This window comes from Lissotriton helveticus, chromosome 1_1, assembly GCF_964261635.1.
Source record: "Lissotriton helveticus chromosome 1_1, aLisHel1.1, whole genome shotgun sequence".
NCBI classification, from domain to species: domain Eukaryota; kingdom Metazoa; phylum Chordata; class Amphibia; order Caudata; family Salamandridae; genus Lissotriton; species Lissotriton helveticus.
Window position 1 is genome coordinate 1,686,495,166 of NC_136057.1, and position 21,858 is coordinate 1,686,517,023.

At 41.5% G+C, this 21,858-nt stretch overlaps 1 long non-coding RNA gene across 1 annotated transcript in view; it reads right to left on the reverse strand.

The window, feature by feature from the left end:
* LOC144773946 (uncharacterized) overlaps positions 1-21,858 on the reverse strand; it is a 125,390-nt gene that overhangs the window by 27,557 nt on the left and 75,975 nt on the right. The window contains exon 3 of the long non-coding RNA XR_013600079.1: positions 15,707-15,768. This is a non-coding gene — a long non-coding RNA (uncharacterized LOC144773946). The remainder of the gene's footprint in view (positions 1-15,706; positions 15,769-21,858) is intronic.

Genomic DNA, 21,858 nt, shown 5'->3' on the forward strand with positions numbered 1-21,858 from the left:
TTCAACTGTGCCATGTGGCAGACATACATGCCCTTAGGGCATGTATGTGTGCCGCATGTGCACCCATGCACTATACAGGGGTGCAAAAGGGTGTCAATGTGACACCATGCCACCCTTGTAAGTCTACCCCCTTTTACCGATTCGTTATTTACCGAATCGGTAATTCTCATTAATTCCTATGGGCCTCCAGGCCCATTGGAATGAATGGGGAATACCGAAAGCAAGAATTGAAAAATGCCGCCCCCTCCCTTTTACTTTGTTTGCAATTCGGGCCAGTGTGTCTGTCAGTGTGTCATTGTGTGTGTGCATGGGCTTCGGTGTCAGGAAAAAAGTTTGTGTATGTGTGGGGGTGTGCATGCATTTGTGGGTGTGTCTGTGTGAATGTGTGCTAAGGTGTCTACAGAAAGGTTGTATGCGTGTGATTTGCTTAGGTGTCTCTGTGGGGAGTCATGTGTGTTTGGATGTCTATAGGGAGTATGTGTGTGTGTGTTTGAATGCATGTGTCTAGATAGAGAGATCATGTGTGTGTGTATGTGTGTGTTTGAATGCATGTGTCTAGATAGGGAGATTGTGTGTGTGTGTGCGTTTGAATGCGTGTGTCTAGATAGAGAGATCGTGTGTGTGTTTGGGTGTCTATATAGGGCCTCTGAACCCCGGCGCCAATGCTCCTGCTGCACTAATGGAGGCTACAGCTCTGGTTGGTGCACCCGATTAACAAAGGAATTAAGATTAGAGAAGGTTTAAACCTGGCTCCTGGCCTCGTGCTGGCTACATTAGGGACAAGAGTACATTTCCCGGTCCAAGGTGCATGAATTTGCAGATTTGGATGCAAGTGACCATGAACCTCTGCTGCATCTCTAGCTGCCACAATCTGATCCGGGGATGCATGTCCATTTTTCTGTACTACACCGTACACTCAACACTCCTCAGTGGAAAGCACAGGTAGCACATTTCCGTAAACAATGTAAGTGCAGAAAGGTATTCCATATTCACACCTGCACCATCAAAGCCCTTCCATGATGTTAGTGTTTCTGAATCCCCTCGCTCCTATACCTCTGTGCTACATCCTGTTCGGTGACATACTTGCTCCTCCGACGAGAACGGATTTTCCAGGAAGTACTGAGGAATATCTAGCTCAAGACAAGGAAATATACAAAGGTACCATGCGCAGCACACAGCCGCCTTGTGCCCTCCAGCACATTACACTCAATGACGCAATGCAAAATGGTGGGGCCAACAGGCAGGATTTGAAGCGGGTCCCCGAGTCTCCCATATCTCACACATAAATATTGACCTTCAGTAGGGGTCCACTGGAGGTTTTGAGGGCACCCTGCACTGCTTCAGCCGGATCGTGTTGTTAGAAAGATGAGCTCCGGCCCCATGCCTTGAAAGGCCTTCCCTGAGAACGCCTGAATTTGTATTATTCACACCTATGAACTGTTTATAAACACTGGGCAGCACCATCATCCTACATTTCCTCTCCTCTATATGCTATTCAAATGTTACATTACGTCACGGCTTTGCTGTACACAGATAACATAACATCTCTTCTTATCCGCTGAGTGCTTATGCACCAACGTTTCGCACAGCCACTAGTTTTTTCATGAGCAGAACTTCCTCTATGTAATTCATTAGTCATCTCCTTCCCACGGAGCATGCTATGAACGTAACCTCCCTCGCGTCCCCATGGATTCCGTTCATGAGCTGGGTGCCACAGATGTTGGTGAGCTTATGTTCCCAGGGGGAGAACAAGACAGGGATCAGTCACCAAATGCAGAGTACCCACTCAAACCTCCACCCAGTGCTAGATCACGTCCCCCCCACCACCTCCATGCGAGCCGCTTACCTTGTGCATCCCCTCCGCTGGTCACAACCGCAATGGCTTTACCGGTGCCCGAAAGATTCTCAAAAAACTTCTTGTCTAGCTGTGCCATGATCGTTCCAGGTCTTCCCTTAACAGGGGTAGTTAGTTAAAAAATACACTTATAAACTACTTGGCTCTTGACTGACCCGGATTCCACCCTGGCCTCCCCGGTACCTGCTGGACCTCAGGCGGGAACTCTCTGCCTCCGCCGGCCGCGGTGCAGAGCAGGAATATCGACGGAGAAATATCGAGGTACATCAATATCGCCGCAGAAATATCGTCTGGAAGAAATATCGTCAACAAAAATATAGATGACAAGAATATCGACTGACAGGTAAGAAATATCGATTACAAAAATATAGTTGTAATAAATATAGTTTACAAAAAATATAGTTTACAAAAATATCGATTAATTAATAATGTTATGTATTTTAGTGTTTTTAATAAGAATTGTTTATCGTTTTATTATATGTTTTAGAATTTTTCTAGTTATAAATTTATTTTGAGTTTAATTTTGCGTTATTAGTTCCGTAGCGGGTTGTGGGTTTATAGGGGAATAGGGTGGGAAGTAATTTAATTATATAAAATTAATTGAATAATTAATGTGTTAATTTATTAATTAGTGATTAATTGTTAATTATTTTTAATTAATCAATTAATAATTGTGTGAAGAGTGGTGAGTAAGTAATTTTTAATTGGTTAATTATTAAATATGTAAAAATTAATTACCATTAATTATTTAGTAATTATTAATTGTAATTGTGTAATTAATTTTAGGTGTGTGTTGTGGTGTTTTAATGCGTAAATGGTGTGCAAGCTGGTAAGTAATTATTTTTTTATTGATTATTTAATAAATATTAATGAATCAATTTTCATTAATTAATTAGTAAATAATAAATGTAATTGTGTAATTAATTTTAGGTGTGTGTTGTGGATATTATAGTGATAAATAATGTGTAATTATTTTTTTATCTTTGTTAATAATGATATATATATAATTATATTTTAATTATGTTACAATTGGAAATTACATTTAATTAAAATGTTGATAGTTTTGTTTTTTATTTTTTGGGATCCTGCGCTTTCCCTACTGTTGCACTCACTGGAGTGGGAATAGTAATTTTACCCCTCAGCTATCCAGCGCTTTCCCTACTGTTGCCCTCACTGGAGTGGGTATAGTAATTATTACTCCTACGCTATCCAGCGCTTTCCCTACTGTTGCACTCACTGGAGTGGGAATAGTAATTTTTATCCCTACGCTATCCAGCGCTTTCCCTACTGTTGCACTCACTGGAGTGAGAATAGTAATTTTTACCACTACGCTATCCAGCGCTTTCCCTACTGTTGCATTCTCTGGAGTGGGAATAGTAAATTTTACCCCTCCGCTATCCAGCGCTTTCCCTACTGTTGCACTCACTGGAGTGGGAATAGTAATTTTTACCCCTACTCTATCCAGCGCTTTCCCTACTGTTGCACTCACTGGAGTGGGAATAGTAAATTTTACCCCTCCGCTATCCAGTGCTTTCCCTACTGTTGCACTCATTGGAGTGGGAATAGTAATTTTTACCTCTACGCTATCCAGCGCTTGCCCTACTGTTGCATTCTCTGGAGTGGGAATAGTCATTTTTACCCCTACGCTATCCAGCGCTTTCCCTACTGTTGCACTCACTGAAGTGGGAATAATAATGTTTACCCCTACGCTATCCAGCGCTTTCCCTACTGTTGCACTCTCTGGAGTGGGAATAGTAATTTTTACCCCTACACTATCCAGTGTTTTCCCTACTGTTGCACTCACTGGAGTGGGAATAGTAATGTTTACCCCTACGCTATCCAGCGCTTTCTCTACTGTTGCACTCACTGGAGTGGGAATAGTAATTTTTACCCCTACGCTATCCAGTGCTTTCCCTACTGTTGCACTCACTGGAGTGGGAATAGTAAATTTTACCCCTACGCTATCCAGCGCTTTCCCTACTGTTGCACTCTCTGGAGTGGGAATAGTAATTTTTACCCCTACGCTATCCAGCGCTTTCTCTACTGTTGCACTCACTGGAGTGGGAATAGTAAATTTTACCCCTACGCTATCCAGCGCTTTCCCTACTTTTGCACTCACTGGAGTGGGAATAGTAATTTTGACTCTGCGGCTAAATGTTTTAACTACTAATGTTTTTATTTTGTTATTAAATGTATGTATTGTTTATTTCAGAGTTTCATGTGTTAATTAAATATAGAATATTTTATTTTATTTTAAAATATTTATATATGTTTTTTTAAAAATTAATACATTTTATAAATTAAATAAAGATAATAGGTAATACAATGTATTTAAGTAAATATATGTATATGTACACTTTTTTGTGTTTATATTTATTAAATTAAATGTATTTGTTATATTTAATTAAAATATATATTAAATTTAAATTAATTTGTTAATAATGATAACATTATCTAATTATTTTAATTTAACTTATGTTATTTTTTAAAGTCGATATTTGTTACATCTATATTTTTTACATCGATATTTTTGAGTAGATATTATTGTACTTACCTGTTTAAGTATAGGGAGTCGATATTTTTGTAATCGATATTTTTACATCGATATCTTTGTTGTCTATATTTTTGTTTTCGATATTTAAACATGGAACCGCCGGCCGCGTGCGCATGGTCCCCGCCCGTGGCGCCAAACACGACGTCACGTCGAATTGTAGAAGGCGCAAGGCGCTACCCAATGCGCTTTTGAGGTCGAAGGCTGTTCCAATTCCCAAACTCATGTTTTTTGCCGCCCTCCCCCTTTTGCCACCCTAGGCGGCTGCCTAGTCTTGCCTAATGGTAGAAACGGCCCTGCGAACAAAGCATTCATTGCTGCTGGTCATTACGCTACTCAGAATAATAGTAGTACTGGGACATCAGTGGAAAATGGAGGCTTTGAGTGATGTCTTGAGCACATGGTTTCTCCTACTTCTCAGTTTCCCAAGAGAGGCTTCCAGTCCTGAGATTCCCTAACAAAAAACACCCTTGCCTCCCCCTGTTTTGCACTATACCAGGGACACAAAAAGAACACTTTCAGTAGAAGTATGTAGAGTCATAACTACATAGTGTGTAATAACAATGCCGGATGCGTCTTCGGGAAGGATAGCATTTAGCAAGTCCTGTCATTATCTTTGACAGCCACAGCAGTCAGTGTAGTGATCTCTGGGCTGCTTTAATGTGTTCCTTTCCTATGAGTTCAGTACAACAATCAGCTTGCAGCATTTTGTACTTCACGCAGTCTCTTGAGGGGGCTTTGTGGTGGGCACAGAGAAAGAGGTTTTAACCTTTTGATATTTGGATCATCAACATAAATATATGAATGGTGACTGGTTTACCAGAAAATTAGCACATTTTCACCCATAAAAGTACTCTTTGAATGGATGCATACCTGCCAACTCACACACTGTCACTGTGTGTCACACAATTTCGGCTCCCTTCACACGGTTACCCGGTGAGGAGCCGAAATCACACGGTGGCATGGAAAATGAGCTAAAAACCAAAAACCACTGTAAACATTGGATTTCCAGCTCGTTTCGGTAGCTGTAAGCAGCCGGAGTCCATTAAGAACTGTGAAAACTGTCCAGGACATCGGTGACAGCCTCGATGACCCTTTCTTTCTTTTTTTTGGGAGGAGGCAGGGGCTTGGTGAGGGGCAGTGTGTCTCTTAGATAGCTCTCAACATAGCTCTCAGCACCAGACCCACTCCTCACATGGTGACGTTATTTTGTAAGTTGTCAGGTATGTGGATGCAAATTTACTACTCTTTTAGAATTCACAAACATTGGCAGTACTTGGCTTGGAATCATGTGCCAGTGTCAGGTTTCCAGACATACTACTTGCAATCAAGCACACAAAAGGTGATGAGACTAATGCTAGTAAACTGTCTAACCACAGTCAATCTCTTGATGTGGCATACCAAACCATAGTTTTTCACCTGCAGTGCCACTCACAGAGGGCGTGACTTAGGGTTTGGCAGATGGGTTTAAGAGATCAGGTTGGTGGAGGACTTTGTCTGCCATCCTGCCTTTACTCCTCCTGTCAAATTTATGGTGTACAAGTGGAGCACTTGTGCACAAAGCATGTATTCGGAAACAATGACACACAACTTATTTTCATCTCTAATCTGACAATGGTGTTTGTCTATTTTTGTGCATGATCATAACAAAACAGAGTCCAAACCTTTATAGCGTGATGAACGTTTCCGTTTACTTCTTCTTAGTTCAATCAATGATTAAGTAGAAATTTCCCCCCAAATGTTTGATTCTTCTGAATTATAATCATTCAATCAGTCAGATGTTCCAGTGGTGATTGGTTACAGATGATATCCAATGATAGTTGATTACAGATGATATCGCTGACACGTGTTTTGTCCACCTTGTGGACTTTCTCAAGGCTTAAATTGGGTATGAACTCCAAATATTGGAACACAAAAAATGGGTTTGAATCTGTGTCCAATAGTGTTACTTGGAATCCCTACAATCAATTCAAACATTGAAATTGCCTGTCTGCTGTTTAATCCCTTGTCTGCTAGCCACATTCCCCCGCTGTGCTGGGGGGAGGGGGGCGCGCACAGCGCCCAGGGGCTCATGAGCTATGGTGGTGGTGTGCTCATGACGAGCTGAGCTCGTCATGACCACACTCGTTTCTTTAGAACGCTCGCACAGCAGGGGAATTTGCCCAGCGTGCGAGCGTTCTAAAGGTCATGACGAGCTGAGCTCGTCATGAGCATGGGAGGGGTTAAAGCAAACATGAAATAGAACAAGCCCAAAAAGCATTGCAAGCAACTGGTCTTGTATAACATTCCCATAAAACCCTCCCAAAATTGTGAGCGTCTGGAATTAATAGCATGCCTGTCAAACGATACTTCAAAGCGTATGCTTGAGAGTCTGAAGAAACAAGAGTAATACCCCCAAGTAAATACGGGGCCATAACGTATTTTGAAACACATGGCTCCAGTATGGCGCTATTTAAATCACACTTTTAATGTCTTTGTAGCATAGTGTATGCATGAGAGTACAGAGAAAGAAACAGAGATGCAGCTCCAAGTAACTACGGAGCTAATATCGTATCATTCAAAGAAAGGACCTGAGTAAAAAGCAATTGAATCCATGTACCTAATTTTTTGCAATCAAGGATGAAACCCCTCCAAAAAACATTCAGTCACCATCCAGATACACAACAGTAATTTAACATTCAGCCGTGGAGACCAGGAAAGCCTGATTAAAAGCGTGGGTTAAATTTAAACCATGTTATGCCATTTTGTGGTCTAATATTTGGAATTTATACCTAAATTAAGCCTTGCAAAAGTTCAGAAAGTGGACGAAATGCTTGTTGGCTATGTCAACTATAATTGACTGTAACATCTGACTGTATAAATATAATTCAGAAGAAAAAAAAAAATTCTGGAGATTTTTACTGATTAATTGATTGAACTAAGAAGACGTAAACAGAAACATTCATCCACTATACAAGTTTGGACTACTTGTTTTGTTATGATCATGCACTAAAATAGACAAACACCATTGTAAGCTTACCGATGAAAATAAATTGGGTGCCATTGTTTCTACATATATGCTTTGTGCAGGAGTGCTCCACTATTTTTGTTGTTTACCTTGTAGCTTAACACCGCCTATCTTGGTTTGCTTAAGAACTCATGTCATTATGAAAGTTTTGGAATGCTTTGTAACCAACCCAAGAAAGCCCATGAAGTTGACAAATTCTTGGAACACGATGTTTAAGCCATTTGGGGTTCTTGAAAGGATTACAGCATTGTCCGCATATAATAGGACAGGGACCTTTCTGCTGCAAATGGAAAAGGTGTTAGACGTTTTAGCAGATAGGGCAGAACCAAAGCCGTTGATATACAGCACAAACAACAGGGGGGCTAAAATGCACCCCAGGCATACTCCTCTCTCTATTTTGAACCAGTCTGTCCTCTCTCCTGAGGGACCAGACCTCACTTATGCAGACAAGTCATAAGGGAGAGCTCTTGAGAATTTAACCAGGTCCCAGTCAACCCCCAAATTACTCAGTCTTCCAAAGTTTGGACGTCACCACGCTGTTGAAGGCACAAGCTAGGTCCGTGAAGGCTATGTAGATGGAGCCCTGCTTAGCGATGGTGTATTTACTGATCGGAATGCTCCATCGTAGCAAGCCCCTCATGGAGATCATACTGCACTTCTGACAGAGTATCAGCTTACCTAGCCCAGTCTAAGAGGCTTTCCAACACCAACCTGCCCTCCAGCTTCAATCCAATAAAGATATCGTTTGACAACATTCTGGTAATTGGGGGTTGCTCTTTTTAAATACTAGGACTATTACAGCTCTATGCCATGATCAAGAGAGACCTGTTTTACAGAGGGCGTTGAAACAATTGAACAGCAAAGTGGGCCATAGATCCGGAACAAATTTGTACAAATCCATGAGAACCCGTTTGGGGCCAGGGTCCTTCTGGGACAAGGTTTTGATAATTGCCTCCCTTGCTTCCTCTACGTTGTATTCCAATGCCAGGGGAAATGTCACCTCATCTTCCCCAATCGGAGTGGCACTCATCGACCAATACACTGCATTAACGTGAATGACCCATAACTTCTGGCTGATGATAGTAGTAGTAACGGTGCTAGACTTGACTAAACATCGCAAGTATTTTTTTACCTACAGGACAGAACAAGCTCACCCAAGGGTTCATGCTGCAGTTCTTTATGTCTTGAACTTTGAGCGAGCCTTTATTCCACTCTACATTAGTGCACTTTAGATGTATCCCTGGGTATTTTCTTTAAGGCCATTTGTTTTGCTCTGCATGTGATATTTAAAAAAAAATATTTGTGGGAGATTGTTTTAAGAACTGTGCTTTACTATTAAATGTAAAAATTTGCAATGCTGAGAGGACTTGCTTTTTACCAATACGATAATATTGTTAGGGCTATTTTGGTGAGGGCGTGGGCAAGCCGTTCCAGCCCTCTCTTCAGGCTTTGCTTTTCGGCGATTCCACTGTGAGGTGCTATTTTTAGTTGGTGTGCACTCCAGTGTTTCCAAATCACTTCTTGGCCTATAAAATGGATGCTGTTTACCAGACAGACGCACAACGGACGGGCCGCTGGTGCACCGAAGGTGCCCCTAAGTCAAGCCCGTCTGTGTCTGGATTGCAACTAGCACCAACTATGCTGCAGGTAAGCCCAGATATACTCCGCAAAGTAGAACCTTTTTTAAAGCGGAGCTTTTAAATTTGAACAAGGTTGTTTGTAATCTTCACACTTTTGAACTTAGGTTGCCGGCAGAGCATGATGTCTTTAGTTGCACTGGCTGTTCATTTTCATTAGAGGGTTCTCCTTATTCTGAATTACCTATATGTGTGGGACTTGCAACTGGACCTTCATCTAATTTTCTTCCATACTTTTCTGCCTGTCTCATTAATTGCCGCTCCTTACCAAGTCATGTGCTGGATATATATAATTTACTTATGGATAATACCTGGGAACTTATGTTTTTGACTGAAACATGGCTTAATGAGTGGTCTGCGGCAGATATAGCCTTAGCCATCCCACCCGATTTTTCCATTAGGCATCTGGATCGTGCATGGAGAAATGGTGGGGGGGCTTGCTATTGTACACCGCTCCCCCTATTCATGCTCTCTCTCTAAATTGGTGACTGGAAATATCATTGAAGGTTTGGCTTTCACCATTGGTCTAACTCCTACGTTTGCTCTGTCTGGTGCCCTTATCTATCATCCTCCTGATGCATCTGCGGACTTTCTCCTTTAGCTTGTGAACACCCTTAGCCAACTATTGCCCCTTCACGTGAATTTCATGGCCTTAGGGATTTTCAATCTTCATGTAGATGATTCCAAAAGTAAACCAGCACAACAATTTGTGTCTTCCGTAGAAGGTTTTAATTTGGAACATTTGATCACAAAACCCTCGCACTTGGAAGTCATACGATTGATCTTATTTTTTCATCTACTGATATGAATAGGGTCAGACTGGCTTTTAAGCTCTCTTGGTCTGACCATTTTATGATCCCTTTTGACATTCTCTCCCCAGTTCTCAGGTCGGCTCATGGACCAACACTCAAAACTTTCAGACAGTGGGCCAAGATAACAGAAGCATCTTTGGGGCAGGCCCTACGGTCTAGATCCTTTATTAGCAATGGAGTTTTGGAATCTGATGTTGCCTGTTTTAATAACTGGTTGACCTCTGCATTAGACACTATTGCTCCCTCCAGAACTAACTCATCTAGCAGATTATCTCCTTCCGCACCTTGGTTCTCAGAGGCTCTTAAAGCAGAAAAATCATGTTGTATAAGACTTGAACAGCGCTGGAGGAGGATCTATGATAATGAGGATAAAGCAATTTATCTATCCACGCTGAAATACTACCACTCCTCTATCTAGAAAGCGCAGGACACCTACATTGCTGCTTCTATCTGTGAAGCAGCTAATAAATCCTGAGAATTTTTTTTAATTGTTTCCTTCGGTCACAGAAATCACTCCAACTCCCTTGAAGATCTTTGTCAAGATCTCTCAAACTTTTTCTTGAGAAGGTTCAGAACCTTTTTAACCAATTTTCGGCTTCAACTTCATCTAATGTGGTCACTCTGGACTCTTCTTCTTCTGGCCCCCTTCTTACCAGGTTTGACTCCATTTCCTTAGCTGACTCTGCGTTTGAATTAGTAAGTTGTAAATAGGGTTCTCCATTAGATTCCTATCCTCCTGCCTTCTTAAAGCTAGGAGGAGACATGGTTAGTCCTACTATTAACATGCTGATGAATGAAGCACTGGAATTGGGTGAGGTTCCACTTGGTTGGAAACATGCACTGTTGCTCCCGCTGTTAAAGAAGCCGTCAGCGGATCCTAATGTTCTTAGCAATTTTAGGTTCATTTCTCTTCTCCCCATGGTAGCAAAGATTTTAGGGAAAAGGGTCAATAAACTGTTGTCACATAATTTAGAATCTAATTCTCTTTTGCATGATTCACAACCTGGTTTTCGCTAGGGCTAAAGCACCAAGTCCACTTTGCTTGAGGTATCGGAATTTATCAAGCAAAAAACTCGATCAGAGACGCTCCTGTATTGCTTATGTTGCTGGATCTGACTTTCTGTCCATTTCTCATGTCATCTTACTCAATAGAATTGAAAGAAATGGTGTCGAAGGCCAAGCTCAGCATTGGTTGAAATAATTTCTGTCGGATCGTTCCCAAGCAGTTTTTCTGCCTCCTTTCACCTCTTCTTCCAAAACGGTGGTATGTGGCATCCCCCACCACTTAGACCTACTCTTTTTAATATCTATCTGGAGTTGCTTGCTAAACTGGTGGAAACATGGAGGGTGCAGGTGGTCTTGTATGAGGACAACATCCAGCTCTTTTTAGTTTTACATGAACACACGCCCTCATTGCTAAGCCCTTATAAGCATTGTGTGAAAGATGCGGTGGCTTGGATGGAGGAAAGCTACCTTAAATTAAACTCAGACAAAACTGATGCTAGTCTGTGGTGGCCACCTGAATTAGGTGCTGCCCTGACCCCCACTTTGATGGCCAGAAACCTGGGGGTAAAATTTGATTCCCATCTTACTTTTGAACCTCAAATCAGATCTCTCTCTGCCTCCTGTTTTGCCACCCTCAGATCTCTTAGGAGAATGTTCTACTTCATTCCGGTGGACTCCCAAAAAATTGTTGTCCATGGTTTGGTTACGGTTAAATTGGGATATTCCGATAGTCTCTAATTAGGCCTCCCAAGTGTCCTTATTCAGCGGCTTCAATACATTCAGATTTCTGTCGCTTGACTCATTCTGAAGATTCCTTCTCTTTCGTCTATTTCTCCTCCTTTGCGGCATCTTCACTGGCTTCCCTTGACTAAGAAAATTCAATTTAAGGCTCCCATTTTAGGTTTAGTGACTACACCCATAAGGGCCCTCTATCTCTGAAGAGGAGACTTAGGCCTTACTCCGAGTCCAGAGCCCTGAGGTCCAACAATCTGAAGCTTTTGTTTGTTCCTCACATATGTAAAACAAGATGAGGCAGTTGTTCCTTTACTTAGCTGTCCTTTACTTACCTGCCATTCAGTCTACACGGTAGCCTTCGGACTCCGTTTTTAGAAGCAATCTCAAACCTTTCCTGTTCAATCCCTCCTATGGCTATATAATTGTCACTGTTTGTCTATCGCTAATGTGCTGTCCGCTAGCACTGGGACCCCTCCTTGGAGGTAGCTGTGCGCTTTACAAATGCCATGAATTGAATTGAATTGGAGTCACATTGAGGCCTTTCTGCACGATTGATCAACCATTTGTGCTTATCTGGCCCTGGTATGCTAGGTTTCATCAGCAGACTACTGGCCACTAATCCCAATTCAACAAAATGGATGTACACATACCAATGCCTCTCAGATGGGCTGAGTCAGGCAGGTACCACAGAGAGGTAGTCAAAGCCTATCTTTTTTGAGAGGATGTCCCCATCAGCATGTCTCCAGGCCCACTGCAGTCCCTGGGATTTAACGTCAATGGACTGGGCAGCCAAGATCATAGCCCGTACACCCCCCTTGAGATTTTTAGCCAAGACTCATGGGTTGTGGTCACTATGTGGGCTTTCTTCAGTTGTGGCCCTAGACATCCAGTGACACAAATTCTGGTTAACAAAGAGATAGTCTATTACTGAGGAACTCTGGCATTTTGAAGATTAAACTTTTTGATTATTTGAAAGAGAGCCTGAACTCTCTTTTCCTGATGTATCATTTTGTTCCCAATGATAAGACAATCAAGCATAGTTTGCGCATTCTTCATCTGAGTTGGCCCTAATTTAACATTCAGATCACCACCTATTATGATGTGAATACCATTGTGCAAATAGGCCAACAATGCATTGAGGCTAGAAATAAAATCTGACAGCTCATGAAGGTTGGCAGTAAGATCTAAATCAAAATAACTGCTATAAAAATTGATTAAAACAATACTCATACCATTAGGCCACGATAGGGATCAGGGTGACGCTACAGTCCAAGGTGACTTTAAACCAGGAATTCAACCCACAGAAGAACGGACTGCAGGGACTGAATGGGAGTAATAACTATCCATGTTAACAAACGCGGTCGCCTAAGTCTCCTGAAAACAAATGATGTCATACTTAAGTATCTAATGCACCCATTCTTCACAATCTATTTTGCTGGACGAGGCCCGCAATGTTCCAGGACAAAATGTTCACATCATGGGCCAGATCCACATGGGTGATTAGAGTTAACTCTTTAGGTGGTCTTAAGGTCACTTTACACTTTGGGATAGTAGTGGATTCCAAGGTAAGTGATGCACTAGAATGAACTGCTGAGTAGCCCAAACCCCAGCTAAGCTCCTTTATGGAAGAGGAAGAAGGATTTATCACATTGCCGGGGCTGAGTCAATCATTTACAGAAAGATCACCCAGGGGAGCAAAACAGTTACAGAGGGGGACAGTAAATAAACGTGTTTGAGAGATAATAGGATGAGGGATTCTTGCCAGATCTCTATAAAATAATGCAAGATGCAAGATTCTTAATCTTGAAGGAGTTACTTTGCTGAAAGGTCCCAATTGAATGTCTAGCCACCATAGGATTCCTACAAGAGACAATGACACAGTCCCCCTCAAATTCCTTAGGCATTTAACCAATCCATCCCAGCCTTCTGGCCATAAGTACTTCAGAGAATAAGGAACCATCAGGCCTGGAATTCCCCTTAATACAGTGTACTAATTTATTAATAAGATCCAGAGTGGACTCACTTACTTTAGAAGGAAACATTTAAAGATCAGCCAGCATAACTACATAGAGGCACGAGGCCGGAGGAAGGTTATATCTAGAAGTACATCCTGGAGTTGACCCTAATGGCTTAGCAAGATGCAGAGGACTTTCTGTTGGGCGCGGCCCCTCACTATTGTGTCAGTTAATACAGTTTCCCTGAGGCTTGGGGGAGATAAAACAGCTGGACCAGGGACAAGATCCTTGCTTGACAAGCAAGTGGCAGTCTGCCCCATCACCTCAATCGGTTGCAGCTGATCCTGAGCAGAGAGCTAGGGGGTCTCTGCTCCGGGGTATTGGCCCTTTCAACCCCACTATGATCCAGTCTAATGTCCAGATTTGTTAATTTGGCCCTTAATGTGCCCCAGACGCTCATATAGCTCTGACATCTTGGACTCAATAAGGTCAACAATCTCTGCCAAATTGCTTGAACAGTACCGCAGTAGTCTCTTTGCAATTAAAATGGACGATTGTCAAGGAAGAACCTACAGGACTCTTGATAGAGTTTGTGGTCTTCTAAGGTGTGGGCCCTCTTTTCTGTTTTATGGGTAGTGGCGGGCATAAATGTCAGTTTGAGCAGGGAGAGAGGAGGCTTGTTTGTTGGGATGAGTTCTGTCCACACATTCCTGACCCATGCATGTGCTTCTGGATCAGATTGCGACAGGGCTATTGAAAGTGCCTACCACTTTTTCAATGTAGCCATTGAGGGTGCCAGATTTCTTAATGGCGGCCCCATCAGAATTCGGGCCTAACTTGTGCTTTGCCATCTACGTTATATTCATGCAACCACACAGCAAGTAACTGGTAAACGACAAAGAAATTAGCACAAAGATGCCCAGTTAAAACAAAAACTAGATCGATGTTTGACTAGGAGACTCAATAAAGTGGCACAGTGCCTCACAATTCAAAGCTAAGGGGTGCGGTGCTCAGCTCAGCCTCCTCTGGGTTCCGACTGGCATGGGTGGGCCTGTCCACAAGGTGGGAAACGGGGCAGCGCTTTATAGCATGATGTCTGGCCCCCAAGCAATTTACTGCACCTCCTGGCGCATGGACAATTGGCACTTGGAGTCCTTCTGCATTAACCCTATGGTTCTGTCAATGTAGGAAAAGTTTGACAGACAGCTCCCTCAAACATGATGGCTGTACATCAAATGTTTCCAGAGGATATACTAGGTGGTGATGGACAGTAAAAAAAACAAAAAAGCCATCTGACTGTCCACTCTAAATAAAGAAGATAGTTAGATGTCTTACCTCAGGTGGCATCTAGTCCGTCGGGCCTGAAAGTTTTACATCAGTGCAGTACATGGTACTCCGTCGCCATAAAACTTGCTGTCTGTCCTACTCAAAATTGGATGGGCGGATCTTGAGTTTGGCAGACAAGGTACTTTGTCATGGTTACAACAGAGTACCTATCCGCTCAACTCTAAATTAGCACTAGTGGTCCCCCCAATGTAAATTAGTCCTGACACTCGTCCACATTGAAACAGTTCATATCGAACATTGGCAATCTCACCCATTCACCCATTAAATGATTGCAGCAGTACTGAGAAGTTCAGGTACTCCCTTTCAAATCAAAAAAGTGCAGTTACTCAGTACCAGACTGTATCTGCCCATTTAAAGCACTGGAAATTTGACTTCCACCCTCAAATCTCAATGACTAAGCTACGCCCCTGTTCCTCACTGTTTGCTGCAACAGTCTGGATCCTGATTTTGCATCTTTGTTTGTGTCCAGTTCCTCAAAGTACCCTGAAGCTGCTGTAAGGAGCCTTGTTAGTACTACGTAAAATACCAACTCACCAGTCAAATAAACATTAGCAGGCTGAAGGTACATGATTGCCGGCACACTGATTACACCCGCTTTACTAGCTCCACCTCGTTTGGTAATGGTTGCTGGGAAATTGACTGGCGAATGAACGATGGGGTGAAATTACTGGGATGATAATTTGTTTTATGAAGTATGGGCACTAATGTAATAGCTGAGTGGGACATGATTACGGCTGAAAAAACTACAGCTAATGGTTCCTCTTCCAGCCAAACTACCCACCAACGTAGCTCTGTGTCTTACCATTGACCTAGGGGCTCGGACCAAGGTTGTTCCAGTGCTCTTGATTATCCTTCTTTATCCAGCTGTGGAGGAGAAAAATGAAAAAAGCCACTTTTAATTGGTGGAATCAGTTTCTTGGCAGGAGATATCTGCTGCATTTCATGCCCGCGCGCGTCAGCGACTCTCCGCAGCCTGGGATAAGCCTTTCGACATTATTTCCTTCTGTTTTCTGACTTTGTTGATGTACCACTCGAGAAAGGGATCTCTCTCGTTGGCAAACATAATCAAAGCACGGTATCCATGGTTACCCGCTCATGCAACCGTGCCCCTTATTTCCTAGAAGTATGGGGAGAACCTGGATGAGGTGACAGGCGGGAGGAAATGGATGGGCACTATATGACAATATTACGTAGGTTGGTTTGAAAGGTGTTAATCATTATGGAGAAACCCCTTGAATATTCTCTTTCAAGAGGGTGCTGACAGCCATGGCCATTTTCAATCGCGGTTGCAAACATCTCGTCCCTATCCTATCATTCCCTTCCCTACTCGCGAAGTGTGCAATGGGTGTCAGAAGAAGGGGAGTAGTGGTGGGCTTGAAAGTGTGTGTTTGCCTCAAAATATTTTTTTCAGTGAGAGTTGGAAAACTGTTTTATTAAGCATCTCCTTCAATAGAGGCGCATTGGGTTGGCTGCCATTTTTATTCAGTAGAATAGTAGATAAAAGAAGCAGTCAGCAGGTACATTGCATTGTGGCTCTCATATTTTTTTGGGAAACCTATAGCACCTTCCAAGCCCCTCAGGTGGAGGAAGCCTACTGGCTTGCAGTAGTGTGTGCAAGTTCAACTACTAAGGAAGGGGTGGTCCCTTTTTGGTTTGTGGATTTTGGGAACCAGCCTTTATATCGAGGTTTTTATCAGTTGTGCTTTTACCATGCATTTTTTAGCACGCATGTTTTTAACCTGTGTATGTTTTTACTACGCATGCCATTACCACGCATTTATGGTTAGGTGGGAGTCTCCCCCCACATATACATTGTTTTTATATATATAAATAATGTGTGGTAATGGCATACATTGTAAAAGGATAATTGCTTGTAAACAAATGCGGGGTAAAAAATGTGTGGTTAATGCATACGATGTATTTATTTCCATTGGTCCGTCAAACAACTGTGGATTTTCTACTCAATGTGGTTTCTGGCTTTGAGGCAGAGTTTTCATTTGTGCAAGTGGATGCAGGTATTGGGCACCAGAACATATTTTTTAGCATCAGACTTTGACCTGGAGCAAGGGAGAGAAGGGCAGAAAAGGTAGAAAGAGGCATGAAGATAAGCATAGGAAAACCGTTAACAAAGGAAGAAACCAAGGAAGTAAAAGAGTTTGGAAGAATAAGAAAAAGAGATAAAGTGTAGGAAGGTGGAAGAGGCAAAAATTGGAATTGAGCAAAAGTCCGCTTTGGTATTCAGCTACACCGGCTTGTGGCAGCCGGCTCCTACTACACTTATTTATTTTTTGTGCAAATTAAGCATTGGTTGAGAGTTTGTTACTCCGTCTTGATTCTAACATCTGGGGTCTGTCCAGCAATCCAGTTTTTGACATGAAGAGATTGGTCACTCATCAGGGTATTAGAGTTGGGAGCATGTTTTTGTTGTGCTGATAGGTTGCTCCTCTTTTGAGGGAAATTTGTTAAAATTTGCACCTACGTGAAATCTGGTTTCTGTATTCACTAGTTTGCTTTCGTGTTACATTTCTGTCTTTCAGCATTGTCTGAGTTTGAGCATTCAAGGGATTGCTTTCCTATTGTTCAACGGCAGGATTTCCGGCATTTTCTTCTCTGATGTACTTTGTCAAACAGGAATTAACACGTCGTTTTTTAGTCCTTGGGTGTATTTACCTCATCCGTTTTTAACTACTAATAATTTGGTGCTTCTTCAGGATTACACCCTTTCTGGAACCCATCTCCTCATTTTCCATTTAGTGCTTCACATCTTTCTGTACACCTTTTCCTCTCTTCTTGTTTCCATTTTCAATCCTACTGTTTGCGACTTCCCATATCTAGGTGTGTCATGTCCCATCTTCCGGTACACAACTCTTATGGTATTGTATTGTATTGTATTGTATTGTAATTGCATTTATATAGCGCTTACAACCTCTGACAAGGCGTCAAATTGCTTTTTTGGCGAGTAGCACACTACTCTGGGACCCATAGAGGATTAGTGTTGAATTAGTATAGTGAAACATGCAAGTACATTTTAAGTTGTGGATAGGTTAGTCAGTTATTTGGATTTGGAATGAGAGCAGAAGGATAGAGGAGGAAAAAAGGTTTGATTTATATAGCGCTTGTCACCCCTGATAGTGTGTTGAAGCACGCTACTCCGGAAGCCCATAATGGATTAGTGGTGAATTAGTATGGTGAAATATAAAGTAATTTGAGTGGTGGATATTAGTCAGGTATTTGGAGTGAGAAGGAAAGCGGAGGGATAAAAGAGGAAGAAAGGTTTGCATTCATATAGCACTTGTTAACCCTGATGGGTGTTCAAGCGCTTTTCTGGTGAGTAGCACGCCACTCCGGAACCCATAAAGGATTAGTGGTGAATTAGTATAGTTGAACATGGAATTTGAGAAGTGAACATGTTAGTCTGTTAAATTTGATTGAAAAGGATAGTGGAGGGATAAAAGAGTGAAGTTTTTTTTGTTTGTTTTGTTTTGAGGTCTTAGCAGTAGGATGAGGCTTTTGGATGAGTAAAAAGGAGTTTTGGAGGGGAGGAGTCAGAGGGAAGAGTTTAGAAAGGTTTGTTTTGGGGGATAGGTATAGTAGAAAGAGGTGTCAGATGATACAAGGAGGGGTAGAGTAGGAGAGAGTCTAGAAAGGGTTATTTTGGGGATCATAGTAGTGGTATGGGGTTTGGGATAAATGAGAGTGGCTGTAGAGTATATATTGATAGATGTATAGGATGAGACATAGGGTAGTGCACTGGAAATGCTAAATTAGAAGAAAGTGATCAATATATAGATCCATAAGTACATTGAAAGTATATAGATACATAAAGGAGGTAAGTATATTGGGCAGCATTTCTGGCCCTGGTCCTGGTCAGTCGCGAACAGCTCAAACAGGCAGCTGCCCTTGTCCTCTCCACAATTAACAGGCTCAAACAGGCAGCAGCCCTTGTCCTCTCCGACCTTAACAGGCTCAAACAGGCAGCAGCCCTTGTCCTTTCCGCCCTTAGCATCGACGCCTGGGCTGAGACGCCCTAACCCTGGCCTTTTATAGCCCTAGTAACCAGGTGACCCCTTCAGCCAATAGGAACCCTAGCCCTAGCACTATCCAATCACAACACTAAGCCCTAAAATCTAGAACCAAAAGTAGACCAGGATCTTACAGCCAATCTTAGCCCTAGTCCAAGCACCCAATCAGTTCAAAAACCCTGATCTCTACGTCCAATAGAGGCCTTAGCTCTACCAGTAGTCCCAACCCAAGTCCAAGCAACCAATGGTCAGGAAGCCCTAGTACCTACTTCAAATAGAAAGTCTAACCCTACTCTTAGTCCCACAACTAGTCCAGCAACCAATCACACCATAAGCCCTAATTGCTACTTCCAATTAAAGGTCTAACCCTAGCCCTAGTCCCACCATACTCCCAACAACCAATAACATAGGAAGCCCTAGTCCCTACTTCCAATAGAAATCCTAACCCTAGCCCTAGTCCCTACCCTACAATACGTGCCAGCCTTCCTCCAACCTGTGGCGTATGGTACGTATAAGAGTCTCCATGGTTCCTTCGACATTAGGTGGCTTCACTGACAGAATATCAATGTACAAAATATAGTTCTTAAAAATATCGATATAGAAAGCAAAAATATCGACTCACTAAACTTGAACAAGTACAAAAATATCGAGAGAAAAAAATATCGATGCAAAAATATAGTTTTTCAAAATATCGATTTATATATATATATATATATATATATATATATATATATATATATATATACACAAAATAAAATAAATATTAAATGTTAAATAATAAAATGAATATAAAAAAGTAAAGTCGATTTAATATACATTTTAACAAACAAAACAAATAAACTTAATTTAAAAAAAGTTGAACACATAAATAATAATTAATATTTATATTTACTTTAAAACATTAAACTATTAATTTAAATTTATTTTATCAATTCAAAGTTACATAAAAATTTACAAACATGTATATATATATATATATATATATATATATATATATATATATATATATATATATTACCTACTGGCGATAGCCAGCTGGTATATACAGTTAGGATTGTTTTCCATAGGGAAATCGCAACATTCTATTGGGAATAACTTTGGCGCCGGTTGAGGAATCTTCCTGAAATTTTCCTTAACTTTGCCTCGCGGCGCTCTGGTCCTTCCCTGAAAGTTTGGGGGGGATCCGTCAAGCGGGGGCCGAGATAAAAGGGGGGTCCCAAAACGTGTTTTCCCCATGTTAGTTTCCATAGGGCGGTTGGACTCACTTTTAGCCCGAACGGCTGAATGGTTTTCCACCAAACTTGGCAAAATTGTAGGGACTGGTAGCCCGATGTGCCTTTGCTATGTCTCAAGATATATGCTCCAGTGGTTTTTACGAAAATTAACTTTGAAAAAATATATATTGGGCTACATTGGGCTATATATATGTTAGAGCCCAAATGTAGCCCAATGTAGCCCAAAGATGGCCACCAGAGACAAAAAAAAACAAATGTAGCCCAAATATTAGCCAGATGTAGCCCAACTATAGCCCAATGACAGAATGTCCCAGAGTGTTCTAAAGAACAACTAGAGCGCTAACAGTCTTACTTATGACAAAAGTATGGCACACCTAAATTCACTGAAAAAAACATAGGTTTCAGGCCTTATATAGTTAGGAATTAGGCACAAGAAAGCAGAAAAACAAATGTGTAGAACACAAAAAGGGGGCAGGGTAGAAACACCCTGACCCCTTAGGGCTGCTCAGGTGGTCCCACTAGGATATTAATATATTTAAACGTTATCCGCTAATAGAATTAGCATTTAAAAAACCTTTGAAATTCACTGGAAAAACCATAGGTTTCAGGCCATATATAGTTAGGAATTAGCATTTAAAAAAACCTTGCAAATTCACTGAAAAAACCATAGGTTTCAGGCCTTATATAGTTAGGAATTAGCATTTAAAAAACCTTGGAAATTCACTGAAAAAAACACAGGTTTCAGGTCATATATAGTTAGGTATTAGCATTTAAAAAACCATTGAAATTCACTCAAAAAACTATAAGTTTTAGTGGTGTTATAGTTAGCTGGACATTTTACTCATACAAAACCATTGAAATTGCTCATATATAGTTAGTTGGACTAACTATATTTCGCGCACCCGCAATCCACTGCTGATGATGTCATATATTACATCATTCATGACATGGTCAGTGACATCACTGATGACATCACTGATGACATCACTGATGACATCTCAAATGACATCACTGATGACATCTCATTTGACATCACTGATCATATCACTGATGATATTATTCATGTGATAATACGATGCACCTCCTCACACTCTAATATAACCTTAATATAACCTAGGTCTACACACACATCCACTCATTCACCCATACAATCACTCATACATACAGTCACTCATCAATACAATACTATCATATGCACTTATACACCTATAGAGACACTCACACACTTTTACTCATCCATGGAGTTTCTCACACACCTAGTCAGTCATGCAAAGAATCAATCACACTCCCATTTCCTCATCTATACAGTTATACACATAACACCTTACTTATTCAAACATATACTAACACATACTTACTCTCTTAAACAATCACTGATACAAGTACACATTGATCCATACAGCCACTTGCATAATCACTGGCTCTCATGTATAGGCATTTATATATACCAACTCTCACATGCACTGTGTTTTACGTATGTACTTACTTGGACATGTAGCACTGAGATATACATTCACTTACCAACACACCAATGCACACAGTAAACCGCCCATACAGCTGTTTCCACACCTCCCAGTCACCCACACACAGACACAGTCTCATATACAAATACTTGGGCAACCAATCAATGACCCATATAGCCACTGATATAGCTACTGATCAACACATACAGCATCTTACACAACAGCAGACATACT